Source organism: Bidens hawaiensis, unplaced genomic scaffold, assembly GCF_021521415.1.
Source record: "Bidens hawaiensis isolate Kalapana, Puna unplaced genomic scaffold, B.hawaiensis_p1.1 tig00003469_1, whole genome shotgun sequence".
In the NCBI taxonomy this organism is placed as follows: domain Eukaryota; kingdom Viridiplantae; phylum Streptophyta; class Magnoliopsida; order Asterales; family Asteraceae; genus Bidens; species Bidens hawaiensis.
The window spans coordinates 594492-607890 of NW_027491193.1; the positions used below are offsets into that span (position 1 = coordinate 594492).

Below are 13399 nucleotides of genomic sequence, written 5' to 3' on the forward strand. Positions count from 1 at the left end.
GAAGAAGTAGGATAAAGGGTGGTGGTTTGTGATCTGAACGAAGAAGAAGAAGCTGAGGCCATAAATGAAGTATTGTGATTTATTTTTTTTTTTTAACTACTTGATTTATCTTATTAATTTTAATGACATATAAAGTCATCCATTTGTCTTGGTTTTAACACACATGTTTTTTAAAAGCAATGAAAAGGTTGAAAAAAATTAAGTGAAATAATAAACTGGCCGGACGGCCGGACCAGTCCAGGAATAATAATAATAATAATAATACATAGCCATGAAAGGGTAGTATTCAAACCAAATAATATTATGTTGGTGTAAAACTGCAAATTGATTATCCGGCATTTATAATACGTTTTTTTAATAATACGTTTTTTTAATACATTTATAAAAAAATAAAAAAAAAACCGCTCGCGCCCCCTCTCGCGCCCCTCCACACCAGGGTTAGGGGCGCGAGCGGGGACTCCAACACCCATCTTATCAAGTTTCTCTCTCTGCCACACGTCACAATATTATTGGCTGGAGCCCCCACTCGCGCCCCCTCTCGCGCCCCCCCACACCCCTCAGCCTAATGGTGGGCTTGAGAAACGGGTAGGTACACACGTGAAATTCACACCTACCCCATTTTCTTCTATATATCCAAATCTCCCATACCTAACCCTTCTCCACCACCGGAACAACTTATACAAGGTGGACATAACCCGCCGGTGATTAATTTTTACCACCTGATCAACTTGTAAGTATATATATATATGTGTAGGGGTATGGTACTAAACCCGGCTTACGACCTTAATTTATTATGTCTGGCTTATTTTATTATATGGGCAAATACAATATTATTGGGCTGAGGGGGTTTTGTGAAGGTAACCCTAACTGTGCTAGGCCCATTAGGGTACCATGATGGTGGCCATGAGGCTCCCTATATAAGGAGGTCTCCACCTCCTTATTAAGGGTTGTTGTTCTCAATAAGAGCCACCACCATAACCATTTTTGTGTCTGTAAACAAGAGATCCTCGAGATTTCTTAACAGTCACCTCCACACCCCCAAAAGCCGTTGCAGATCTGAGCGGAGAAGACGATCCGAGATTTGGTTAGATCTCAAGCTACCGGAGAAGAAGATCGAGTCGTGGTTCGTTCATCTCGAAGACCAGGGAACATCGTCATGGATCAGGTCAGATTCATTTCATGTTTCTTCATTGGCGCCATCCGTGGGACGGTAACGAACCACTCCTCAATCTTCCCCGTTTCATGTCCAGATCTGTGTTTCTAGAGTGACGGAGATTAGATCTGGGTCTAATTCCTTCAGATCTGATTCCGTTTGAGCAACAGTTACGTTCGATATTCTTGTTTGTCTCTCTAGATCTGCGTTCATACGCAATGGATGCCGGATCCAGATCTGATTTTTCAGTGTTCAATGCTGGAATAAGTTCTAGATCTATAGTCACAAAGCAAAAATTGGGTGTAAAAAAGGAATACACAGGTACAACTCTTTTTGCAGTGGGTACCATCATATTTGCATATCTTTGACTCATGTGGAAAGGCATCTTCTAGGAGAATGACAGGCTGTGTACAGCCTCAAAATAATAGCCATCAATATTATCCCATTTTGGGGTTTCAAATAAATTATACCCTCCGCCATAGCGGGTTGCATGCGCGCTCCCGGCGATTACTCTCCGCCACAGCGGGTTGCATGCGCGCTCCCGGCGATTACTCTCCGCCATAGCCCCCGCATGTCAACTTCAATCAACCGCGGATCAAAATCGCTCCCCGCGGATCAACTATAATCTCATGCGGGTCATTTTTTGCTTCCACGTTGCGAATGAAGCTTTATGAACGCTAAGGGTCAACTTTAGCTTCCGCAATCAACTTCTGCTTCCGCAAGCAAAGTTCCCGCAAGGCACAATCAAGCCTCAAGGGTCAACTTCTGCTTCCGCAAGCAAAATCCCCGCGTGGCGTTATCAAAGTCTTAAGGGTCAACTTTAGCTTCCGCAATCAACTTCTGCTTCCGTAAGCAAAGTTCCCGCAAGGCACAATCAAAGCCTCAAGGGTCAACTTCTGCTTCCGCAAGCAAAGTTCCCGCGTGGCGTTATCAGCCTTAAGGGTCAACTTTAGCTTCCGCAATCAACTTCTGCTTCCGCAAGCAAAGTTCCCGCAAGGCACAATCAAAGCCTCAAGGGTCAACTTCTGCTTCCGCAAGCAAAGTTCCCGCGTGGCGTTATCAAAGCCTTAAGGGTCAACTTTAGCTTCCGCAATCAACTTCTGCTTCCGCAAGCAAAGTTCCCGCAAGGCACAATCAAAGCCTCAAGGGTCAACTTCTGCTTCCGCAAGCAAAGTTCCCGCGTGGCGTTATCAAAGTTTTAAGGGTCAACTTTAGCTTCCGCAATCAACTTCTGCTTCCGCAAGCAAAGTTCCCGCAAGGCACAATCAAAGCCTCAAGGGTCAACTTCTGCTTCCGCAAGCAAAGTTCCCGCGTGGCGTTATCAAAGCCTTAAGGGTCAACTTTAGCTTCCGCAATCAACTTCTGCTTCCGCAAGCAAAGTTCCCGCGAAACAAAGGCACAAAGCCTCAAGGGTCAACTTTAGCTTCCGCAATCAACATCAACCTCCACGCCGTTCGAGAAACAAACAAGCCGCATGCATGCTCCGGCGATTCAACTCCGCCATAGCATGCCGCACGCGCTAAATAATAATTGGCGGATCACATTGTGAACTCCCGCGGATCAATGAATAACTCTAGCGGGCAACTTAAATGTTGGAAGAGACCAACCTCACATTCCGCGGGTCACTAACGCGCAACCGCGGATCAAATCTGACCTCCGCGGGTCATGGCGAGAAACTCCAGCAGCTTAAGTACAACCTCTGCGGGTCACAAGAAAGCTTCCGCGGGTCAAACCCGGCTTTGCGGATCACATGTACGCTTTGAGCAAAGAAATGGCCGGTCAGGTACGGCTCCCGCAGGCCAAGTTAAAGCTCCGACACGATCACCGCGGGTAACATACGCGCCAAACTTAAAGGTTGGGAATCCTCATAAACCCATAAGGCCACGCGCCAAACTTAAAGGTTGGGAATCCTCATAAACTCACAAGGCCACGCGCCAAACTTAAAGGTTGGGAATCCTCATAAACCCATACGGCCATCGGCCGCGCGCCAAACTTAAAGGTTGGGAATCCTCATAAACCCATACGGCCATCGGCCGCGCGCCAAACTTAAAGGTTGCGAATCCTCATAAACCCATACGGCTTCGCGCCGAATACAAGACCGAACTCGGCTCCGCTCCGCTCAACACGCCATCATGATTAAACCTCTTATAACCCGAAGCAAAGTATACATAGGCAAAAAGGTACATTTGGGAAGCACCGGGTCCAAAAAATCGTACAAGCACTCCTAATAAGTCCAGAACTCCAACTAACCGCTTGCACGCCCAGGAGCAGCACTGGACTAGGGGGACTAGTGGAGGTAGGATCCTAATTACCCGGTGGGTCCAGTTTCCAATTTTCTTATCATCATCCAAGAATTTCATTGAAAAACCTATCACCGGAAAAAACAAAAACATGGCGGGCAATTAGAGTCCACGCCGCCTCCTACTCCGGCAAACAAGCCGCAAGTTGTGATGATCACCGTGGCACAACTCTCCGCCACCGCGAATGCGCTCGCCGTGGTTCAATACAATGCTAACATTCATGCGCACCACGACAAGTGAACCTCGCCACCGGGTAATGTCATTACGCCACCACGCGTACACGCCACCACGGATAACCATCTGGCCGCCATGGTGCATGCCACCATGCATGAGTTCCACCGCTATGAAGCAGCAGCGCGCCATCACGCATGCGCGCTGGCGCCGAGCACCGCACCATCGCGATCCAACACCTCGCCACCGTGCATGCGCATCGATAAACAACACACCGCCATCATACTTGCGGATCACCACTACGCAATCACGTCACAAAAGAACACTGCGCCACATGCGTGGGCGCCGTCGCGGAACAACACCGCGTCATTATGGATGGGCGCCTCCAAAATTTGGTTTCTTGCATCCGCATCACTGTTCAAGCGGGAAGACATGAAGGCCGCCATCACGAAGACCACCATGCTTGTTATTTGTATTCCATTCACGGCGTGTCAACCGCTTTCTCATGCGCATAGGCGGACAAAAACAGGTACAGCGGATTAACACCCGCCACCGCGGATCACATACACACTAGCATACCAACAGCGCCACTGTAACGCAACAGCGCCACTATAGCAGGGTGAAATACAAGCCCCCCACGTATCAACACCGCGGATCAACATTCTGCCACCGCAGTCGCAGATCAACCCTTTCGCCACTCTACATGCGCACCGCCATGATGCTTGCGCGTAGTCGCGTATCACATTCCACCACCTATGAAAGATTCCAACGCCATGCATGCGCGGTCAACTCCCGCTATGCATGCGCGCTCAACTCTCCGCCATGCATGCGCGCTCAACTTTCAGCCGCCATGCATACGCGACCTTGGATCACCACTCCGCCGCCATGCATGCGCGCTCAACTCGCCGCCATGTATGCGCGCTCAACTCTCCGCCATGCATGCGCGCTCAACTCTCCGCCATGCATGCGCGGTCAACTCCCGCCATGCGTGCGCGCTCAACTCTCCGCCATGCGTGCGCGCTCAACTCTCCGCCATGCGTGCGCGCTCAGATATTCCAGCCCCGGCGCAGTGCCACCATGAAACACTAACGGCGTGTCATCTGGGCACTCACGAGGATCAACTAGCAACCATAAAGAGCCGCATGCGCACTCCCACAAGTTAACTTCAGCCATCATGGATGTATCGCGGGTCATTTCTGGCTCCCGCAGATCACGGGAGTTCCATAGCGGGTTGATTCGCGCCATTCCGCGTCCGTAAACAACTTTTGCGGGTTACTACCGGGGCTCGTCACGCTTCCGCATGGATGAAATTCACTACCACCATCATCGTGGACTGAAAAAGCGATCTGGATGTCTTTCGTATGATGAATGAAGGTGATTTCTTGATGTATGAGTATATAGGATTTGCATGAAATGGCACAAAAAGTGCTTATATTAATGCAAAATATATGGCTACGCGCCAAACATAAAGGTCGGGAGCCTAATAATATCCCACATGGCCACGCGCCAAACATAAAGGTCGGGAGCCTAATAATATATTCCAAACGGCCACGCGCCAAAAACATAAAGGTCGGGAGCCTAATAATATCCCAAACGGCTACGCGCCACACTTAAAGGTTGGGAATCCTTATAAACCCATATGGCCACGCGTCAAACATAAAGGTCGGGAGCCTAATAATATCCCACATGGCCACGCGCCAAACATAAAGGTCGGGAGCCTAATAATATCCCACATGGCCACGCGCCAAACATAAAGGTCGGGAGCCTAATAATATCCCAAACGGCCACGCGCCAAACATAAAGGTCGGGAGCCTAATAATATCCCAAACGGCCACGCGCCAACGTAGGTTGGGCACACCTCATAATTTGCCCGAGGATGGGAACTTTGTAATACATCCACTTTTAGTTGATATGTTTTTGCAGATTCGGCTACGAGTCGCACAAGCACCTATGACATTATTATTATTATCTGGCCGTTTGTGCCTCCATTATTATTTTGAAGACAAGCCGGGATAGTCATCCTGCGTAGAAGAGGCCCTTGTGGGCCAGTCATTATCATCATATTATAGCTCATAAGCCGCAACTCGCGCATGCTTCATTATTTTATAGCTTGTAAGTCGCCTCGCACGCAAGCTTCATTATTTTTATAGCTCGTAAGTTGTCTCGCGCACAAGCTTCATTATTTTTATAGCTCGTAAGCTGCCTCGCGCGCAAGTTGCATTACATTATTATCGAGATGCGCACTCTATCTTTTATCAGGCCCCGCGCCACTATTGTTATGATGCGTGCTATATCTTATTCATGCCAGTGCACCATTATTATCATAAGGATCACAACATGTCACCATCATGGAGAAAACCTCTCAAAACTCAAAGAAAATAAAGACAAGGCCGAAGAAAGGGGAAAAAACCGCCTCATATCCTAACACACCTTATGAAGTCCAGCGCTCCACCTAAACGCTTGCACGCCTAGGAGCAACACTGGACTTGGGGGGCTTGTGGGGTATGGTACTAAACCCGGCTTACGACCTTAATTTATTATGTCTGGCTTATTTTATTATATGGACTAATACAATATTATTGGGCTGAGGGGGTTTTGTGGAGGTAACCCTAACTGGGCTAGGCCCATTAGGGTACCATGATGGTGGCCATGAGGCTCCCTATATAAGGAGGTCTCCACCTCCTTATTAAGGGTTGTTGTTCTCAATAAGAGCCACCACCATAACCATTTTTTTGTCTGTAAACAAGAGATCCTCGAGATTTCTTAGCAGTCACCTCCACACCCCCAAAAGCCATTGCAGATCTGAGCAGAGAAGACGATCCGAGATTTGGTTAGATCTCAAGCTACCGGAGAAGAAGATCGAGTCGTGGTTCGTTCATCTCGAAGACCGGGGAACATCGTTATGGATCAGGTCAGATTCATTTCATGTTTCTTCAGTGTGTGTGTTTATCATTCATGTCATATTCTTATCTTCTTGGTTTAGTCCATTTTTATATTTTGGATCACCAACTTAAAACTAAAATAGAAGGTTTTAAGATATGCTAAATCTAGCTAGATGAGTGAGTGAAGCATATGTTTTAGTCACGTGTATAACATGAACAAATTATAGCTATTGGTTAATAGTACTAAGCTGACATAATCAGTATAGGATTCGGGAGTTTTAACCTGTTTGATAAACAGGTCGTGTTTGGATTGACCCGTTTATTCATGTGATATAGAAATTAGAGTATTAACATGTTAACACGATATGATCCTTCAACTATTTACAACTTGTTTACATCTTGATCATTGCGCATCTACAATTCTTCAATACTAATAGGTTGAGATTAAAAGTTAGTGATTTAATAATTATATCGAAACAGAAGTCAAACGAGCAACAGGCTTCACTCCTACTCCTTATAGGACGAGATAGTAGTGTTTTTAGGATTCCTTTTGACCCGCATGTTAACATTTTTGGCTTAGATTTTCATGTGTTTTACGCAAAGAAGTACGTGTCGTGTTCCATTTTTCAATTAACTTTGACCCGTTAACTTAGAAATACATTCGTCAACACATTACTTTATATTTTGTTTCAATGTGAGATATTATTTTACACCAATAGAAAATTTTCCCTCATTTTATAATAGGTGGTGTGGATCCAAACACGTTATGCATAGTTAGGTGTAGCTAAACCACATGGCCCACATGCCACCTATATTCACACCTACCCCATTAAGTCATTATTATTATTATTACAAAAACGACATTAAGATTTATTAAGTATTTATTAAAGCTTGAAAATAATTCATACTAAAGTTATTGCGTTTTAGCTTTAACATTGTTATGAGTTAACATTCGCATAGTTTATTTTATGAGATGATAGCCGAGGCATCGAATGCTAGTAACCCCTTTGGGGCCAGGCGCATCAAACCCAGGTTTGCCTCCGCGTGGGTTTTAAGATGTTTTATCACACAGAAGTATTGTCAATGCATCTAAGATTTCGTCTCAACTATAAAATAAACCCCGGTACTTAATGTTCCACTAGTCTCAAAACTACCTCAATGGAAAATTGTTTAGATATTAGTAATATTATTACTAATTTATGTATTCTTTAGATATTAAAGGTCTTATTATTTTTATTAAATTTTAGTTGCTAATGTATTTAATTAGTAGTACAATGAATCAACGATGTCGGCTTTTAATAATCTGACTTATAGATCTGGTCAGAGTTCTCTTATTAAAATCCGTATATTCAATTATTGATCTAACACGTAATTAATAAAACCAGTAAATATGGTTTATTATTTTTTTCTTTTTATTTGAAAAATATTTTATTCCAATGGCATAGGAAAAAGCTAGATACCACTCAAATTTGTCTTTTTGGGTCTGATGCTACTTTACATATTATTCGAAAGTTACACATCTATTGAAGTTTTTACTTTAAATGGTAATACACAATAACTTTTTAATATATAAATAAATAATTATTACATGACTAAAATGGTTAAAGTTTAGAAAAGTATTTAATTATTAAAGTATGGAAATTTATAAAAGTTTTATAAGTTTCTTTGTTTTTACTATTCATCGTGTATAAAGTTTCACTATTTCAAAATTCATTGTTGATAAAAATTTGTATAAAAATCTAATAAAGTTATATACTTTATAAAGTATTATTCATTTCATAATATATAAGATAATAATAATAACAATAACAATAAATATACATGACCAGGTTGCCTAATTATGATGACATGGCCATTTAACGTGGTTGGATTTATTACGACTGTCTTTGTCCTAAGGGTAATATTGTAAATTGACACTACAGTTCAAAAGAGAATAATTTTAGTTACAAAAAGTGTACCCACTACCCAAAGCCGGAATTTGCCCACATGGAAAATTGTGACCACAATAAAATTTTTTTAAAAATATCCAAACTTTTTCTCAAATAAAGATATAGTTTTAACTAATTATTAATCAGAATTTTAACAAGACATTTTATCAATACGACTTTTGTCATCTTTATGGATTGTACACGAGTACAAACCAATGAATTCAAAATAGTAAAATCCAAACTTGAAACATTTCTAACAGGTAATCGTGAAGTGACTGGGTATACGAATAAATTTATTAGATTTTGTAGGTACGATATGTGTACCTGACTAGCCTAAACAATAAACATACATTCTTGTTATCCAAATCGTACCCGTAAATATTTTATTCTTACCTTTTAAACTTATATATTTTTTGATTTTATATTTTAATTTTTTCGGGTGATAATGAGACCTGGTGGTTGGTGTGTGACAAAGTCATATAATCGAGTATGAGCCTTGGATTACCAATAAACGTGTCACTGTCATACCTAAGTCTTAAATATTTAACAAAATGACTTTCCTAGTATGAACCATTTAACTAGCACAAGCAACTAACATGTCAATAACATTCCTATGATCAGGTCAAGTTACAAATGGATCACGGACTTGAAACGAAGCTATTGTGACATGAAGAAGAAGAGGTAGAAGGTTCATTGACTGAGAAGGTATGGACCGAATCCAAAAAGATATGGAGGGTGGCATTACCCGGTGTTATATCTAGAGTTTGTGCATTCGGAACCATCGTGGTCACTCAATCGTTCATCGGCCATATAAGTGACATTGATCTTGCAGGTTATGCGCTTGTCCAGACACTAAGTGTCCGATTCGTCAATGGAATTCTTGTAAGTTATCCCACTACTAACTTTTTATTAGTTGTATAGTTTGACTATTCAAACCATACAGGCATACATGTTGTGTGATTGGTAAAATATGGTCATAGGGTCTTATGACTTTGCTTATGTGTCATCACATTACTCACTTATATGTTATGATAACACATCATATGTGATTTGAATAGCACCAACTTTTACGGCACGATAAACATAATGGTCCATATGTAAAGATGTTAACAAGTAGAGCCGAGCCTAAGCTGAGTTCGGCTCATTTATTATTTGTTGATTAACTTATATAGTTATATACATCTATAAGTAGTTAAAATTTTCATATACAACTAAATATATATTACTAGTTTTATTCCCGCGTGTTACGCAGGTTGCTTTTAGTTTTTTTCTTTATCATTCCTAGTTGTAAATCTCAAATGACCAGGAGTTCATGAATTTAAATAAAAATAATACCACACATTAACCAATTCTTAACATACAACACACAAAAATCATGAAATTAATGATAATGAACAATGAAAGCATGAATTAATAAAACCTCTCGAATGAAGAGATTCGCAAAGAAGCATATACACAATTGATAATATATATAGTGAGGAGTGACGACGCCTATCATGTGTAGAATTTATACCATCACCTATGTCAATACAAGAAACCATCAATTATTAATAATATGCCAACAATATAATCTTACAAATACATTAACTATTTCATAATCTATAATTTCATAATCTAGTTATTTATATATCCTTATAGAATCAGCTAATTACAATAATGCAGCTAATGTTCATAAAATTTTAAAAAACAAAAAAAAATAATGTTTTTTTACAACAAATGACCGTATCCTTTGGCTCCAATTAACTCCTTCAACTTGGCTTCATCTTGTTGTCCTTGTTTCTCCTGGACAGTCAACATTAAAAAAAGGACATTATTTTTGTTTCCCTTTTCGTTCATTTGTGTTAGTTTACATTTTACTAAGTTAGTTTGCTTACGTTCAATAATACATTCATTTAAATTTTTTCTGGTCAATTACAATTTGTCTAACGTTTTAGGCTCAACATGTTCTTCTCATTTCCTTTAACTGTTTTTAACTCTGTTAAGTGATGTTTGTCGTTTACATTCATTAAGCGTTAAATGTTAACGACCGAACATAAACGAACATTAAAGCAAACAAAAGTCTCACTCTTACAAAAGGCATCTTTAAAAGTGCATAAGTCCCAATACGAGAAAGAGAACTGTTAAGCCATTCGTTTCCTTCAAGTTCATCAACATATATGCAATACTCTCTTTTGCTTAAAACTTTCAACCAAAACTGTAGGATGTACAAGAACATCTCTCCGTCTTCTTGAATTGTAAATAAACTGACTCTAATTAGCAGCTTCACGGGCAAGATCCACTTGAGACATCATAAAAATCACAAACTGTTGCACACTTTCATCCAATCTCAAACATTTTTAAAATGGGAATAAATCTTGAAAGTATTATGATAAACCATTACTCACCACCTTCCGCCTCCATCCTTCCCAACGTTTACCTTCGATGTCGGTCACTATAGCAACCGGAAACACCGCCGCCGCCACCGTTTACAAACACTGCCATAAACTCTTTTTCACCACCTACAACAACCGACCACTAATATGAGATAGAATCTTCGATCAGAAAAAAGGGGCTTTATTCTCATTCATTACTAAGGCTGAGGGGTGTGGGGCTTCAACGGGGGCGCTAGAGCCCCTCCGCTCGCGCCCCCAGGCGCTAACACCACACCACCGGGGCGCTAACCGGGGCGCTAGCGCGAAAAAACATGCAGGCGTGAGCCTGTTAGCGGGAGAAGAGAGAGGAGCTTGTTGAATTTTAGAAAAAGAGCCGTTGGGCTCTTATTAAATTAAAAAAAAAAAATTTTTTCCTATATAATACCCCATTTCATCCCATTTTTATACCACAACTTCAAACCTTCACCCAAAATCAATTCATCTTCTCAACTTTTTTTAAAAAAAATGGCTAGAAATTGGTACCCAAACCTTGATTCAGATTATATTGACGACGATTTATGGTCGTCACCGCACCAACAGATGTTTTATTCGGAGCCACAAGAATCATCCGGCTTTCAACCATCCAACACACAACCGTCTCCTAACTTTGTTGTTCCGGAGACACAAGAATCACAAGGTGAAGCTACGGGACCAAAAAGACGCGTCCACCGGAAAAAACAACTTGCAACGGATGGGTCGGGACCGGCTTCGACTCCGAGGACGAAACGGAAAGCCACTCCGTGGTCATCGGATGAGAAGGAAGCCTTGTGTCGGGCTTGGATAGTCATTTCTGAGGATCGGCGTTGCGGTAATTGTTTTAACGTTTTTAAAAATGATTTTCAATAAAAAAGTTAAATGGAAATCTAATTTATTTATTCATTTTGCAGCCGACTACCAAAAGAGCAAGATTTTTTGGACAAAGGTTAGGGAGACGTTCTACATGCTCGTTGGGAGTACAGAGCGGAACGCCGATATGATTTCGGGTCGGTGGTCCGAAATCAGAAAATTTGTCGGCTTGTTTACTAATCTTTTCAACAGGAACAACGGTCGTATGAGACCAAGTGGCAGTGATGATTTGGCGGTTTACAATTTCACGGTCGAAGAGTGGAAGCAGGAGTGTTTGCGGAGGTATGGGATGGTGAAGACGTGGGACGATTTAAAGTTGTGGGAGATGTTGAAAAGGTGTTCCAAGTGGGTTGAGCTGGTGGCGCCGGACGTTGATGCGGAAGTTGGGCCGAAACGGACTAAAACTAGTTCTTCTGGAGCGTATAGCACTTCAACCGGGTCGGATTGCCGCGTTGGATTCGACCTAAACATTGCGGAGGAGGAAACGTCTTCACTGCCGAGGAGGCGGCCATTGGGAAGGGACGCCAAGGGGAAAAAACCGGCTGAGGGGGAAGCCGTAAACATCGCCAATCTTGTTGAATCCCTCAATAAATTCAACAAAACCATGGAGGTGGTCTCTAATGACAAAAAGGAAAAAAGTCGAATGAGAGATTTGGACTTTCTTACTAGAGACTTCAGTAACCTAAATCCGGTCGATCAAATGCTAATGGAAAAGCAAAAGGAACGTATCCGAAAGAGGTTGATCGAAGAAGACCAAGCCGAAGAATAAGAAGAATGTTTTTTTTAGTACTTTAATTTTTATTTTATTTTTAGATATTAATGTGTATTTTTATTAATGTGTGTTTTTAATAATTTATGAGTTTTTTTAATAATACGTTGTTTGAATATATTTATAAAAAAATAAAAAAAAAATTCGCTGGAGCCCCTGCTGGAGCCCCTCCACACCAGGGCCAGGGGCTCTAACGGGGGCTCCAACACCCCCGTTATCCAGTTTCTCTCTCTGCCACACGTCATAATATTATTGGTTGGAGCCCCCATTAAAGCCCCCCACACCCCTCAGCCTAAGATCCATCTAACCAATAACTTAACAAAATTTACAAATAGTTGTAAGCAAAACATTTGACTTTCATTGTCACGTCACAGGACACTAATATTCATACATTAATACACTACAACAATTACACATTAAGACACCAAATATTAGAGTGTTATTCTCATGCCACATGACCCAATATCCATATATTAACCTATTAAATTTCCATACCAAAGAGACTTCAAAAGTAATAATATTATGTTGCAGAAAGATGTACAACATGTTTGAAGAAACACTAAGCGACCCCGGGCAGATTATGGATAATCTGGGGGCTAGATAATGTTTCCCACGAAGGTTAGGTCCAGCAGAGTAAGTTGTACTTTAGGGAACCTGCAAAACAGACACCGTAAGCTCGTCACTGAGAAGGGGGGGGTTCCTCCTTGTGACCACCCTCCGGCGTGAGAATCAGTCTATATTGCTCTTTGAATATAAAAGTATATGAATACTATTAGAGCAATTATCAAGTAAGTTATACGAGATAGTAGATGATCTTACCATTCCAAGATATTGGAGTATTTATAGCCGAAGGTAGGTTTTCTAGAAGGTACAGCCGGCTGAATAGTATTCCTGTTCAACCAACAGTGGATTACGCACAGGCCATACTGGTTGGTGGGT

General features: G+C 41.6%; 1 protein-coding gene across 1 annotated transcript in view; it reads left to right on the forward strand.

Moving 5' to 3' along the window:
- The first annotated feature begins 581 nt into the window (after window positions 1–581).
- Window positions 582–13399, forward strand: part of LOC143623471 (protein DETOXIFICATION 24-like) — a 34823-nt gene continuing 22005 nt past the window's right edge. Inside the window, exons 1-2 of the mRNA XM_077094371.1 lie at window positions 582–730; window positions 9056–9316. The gene's annotated coding sequence lies outside the window, so the exon portion shown is untranslated. The remainder of the gene's footprint in view (window positions 731–9055; window positions 9317–13399) is intronic.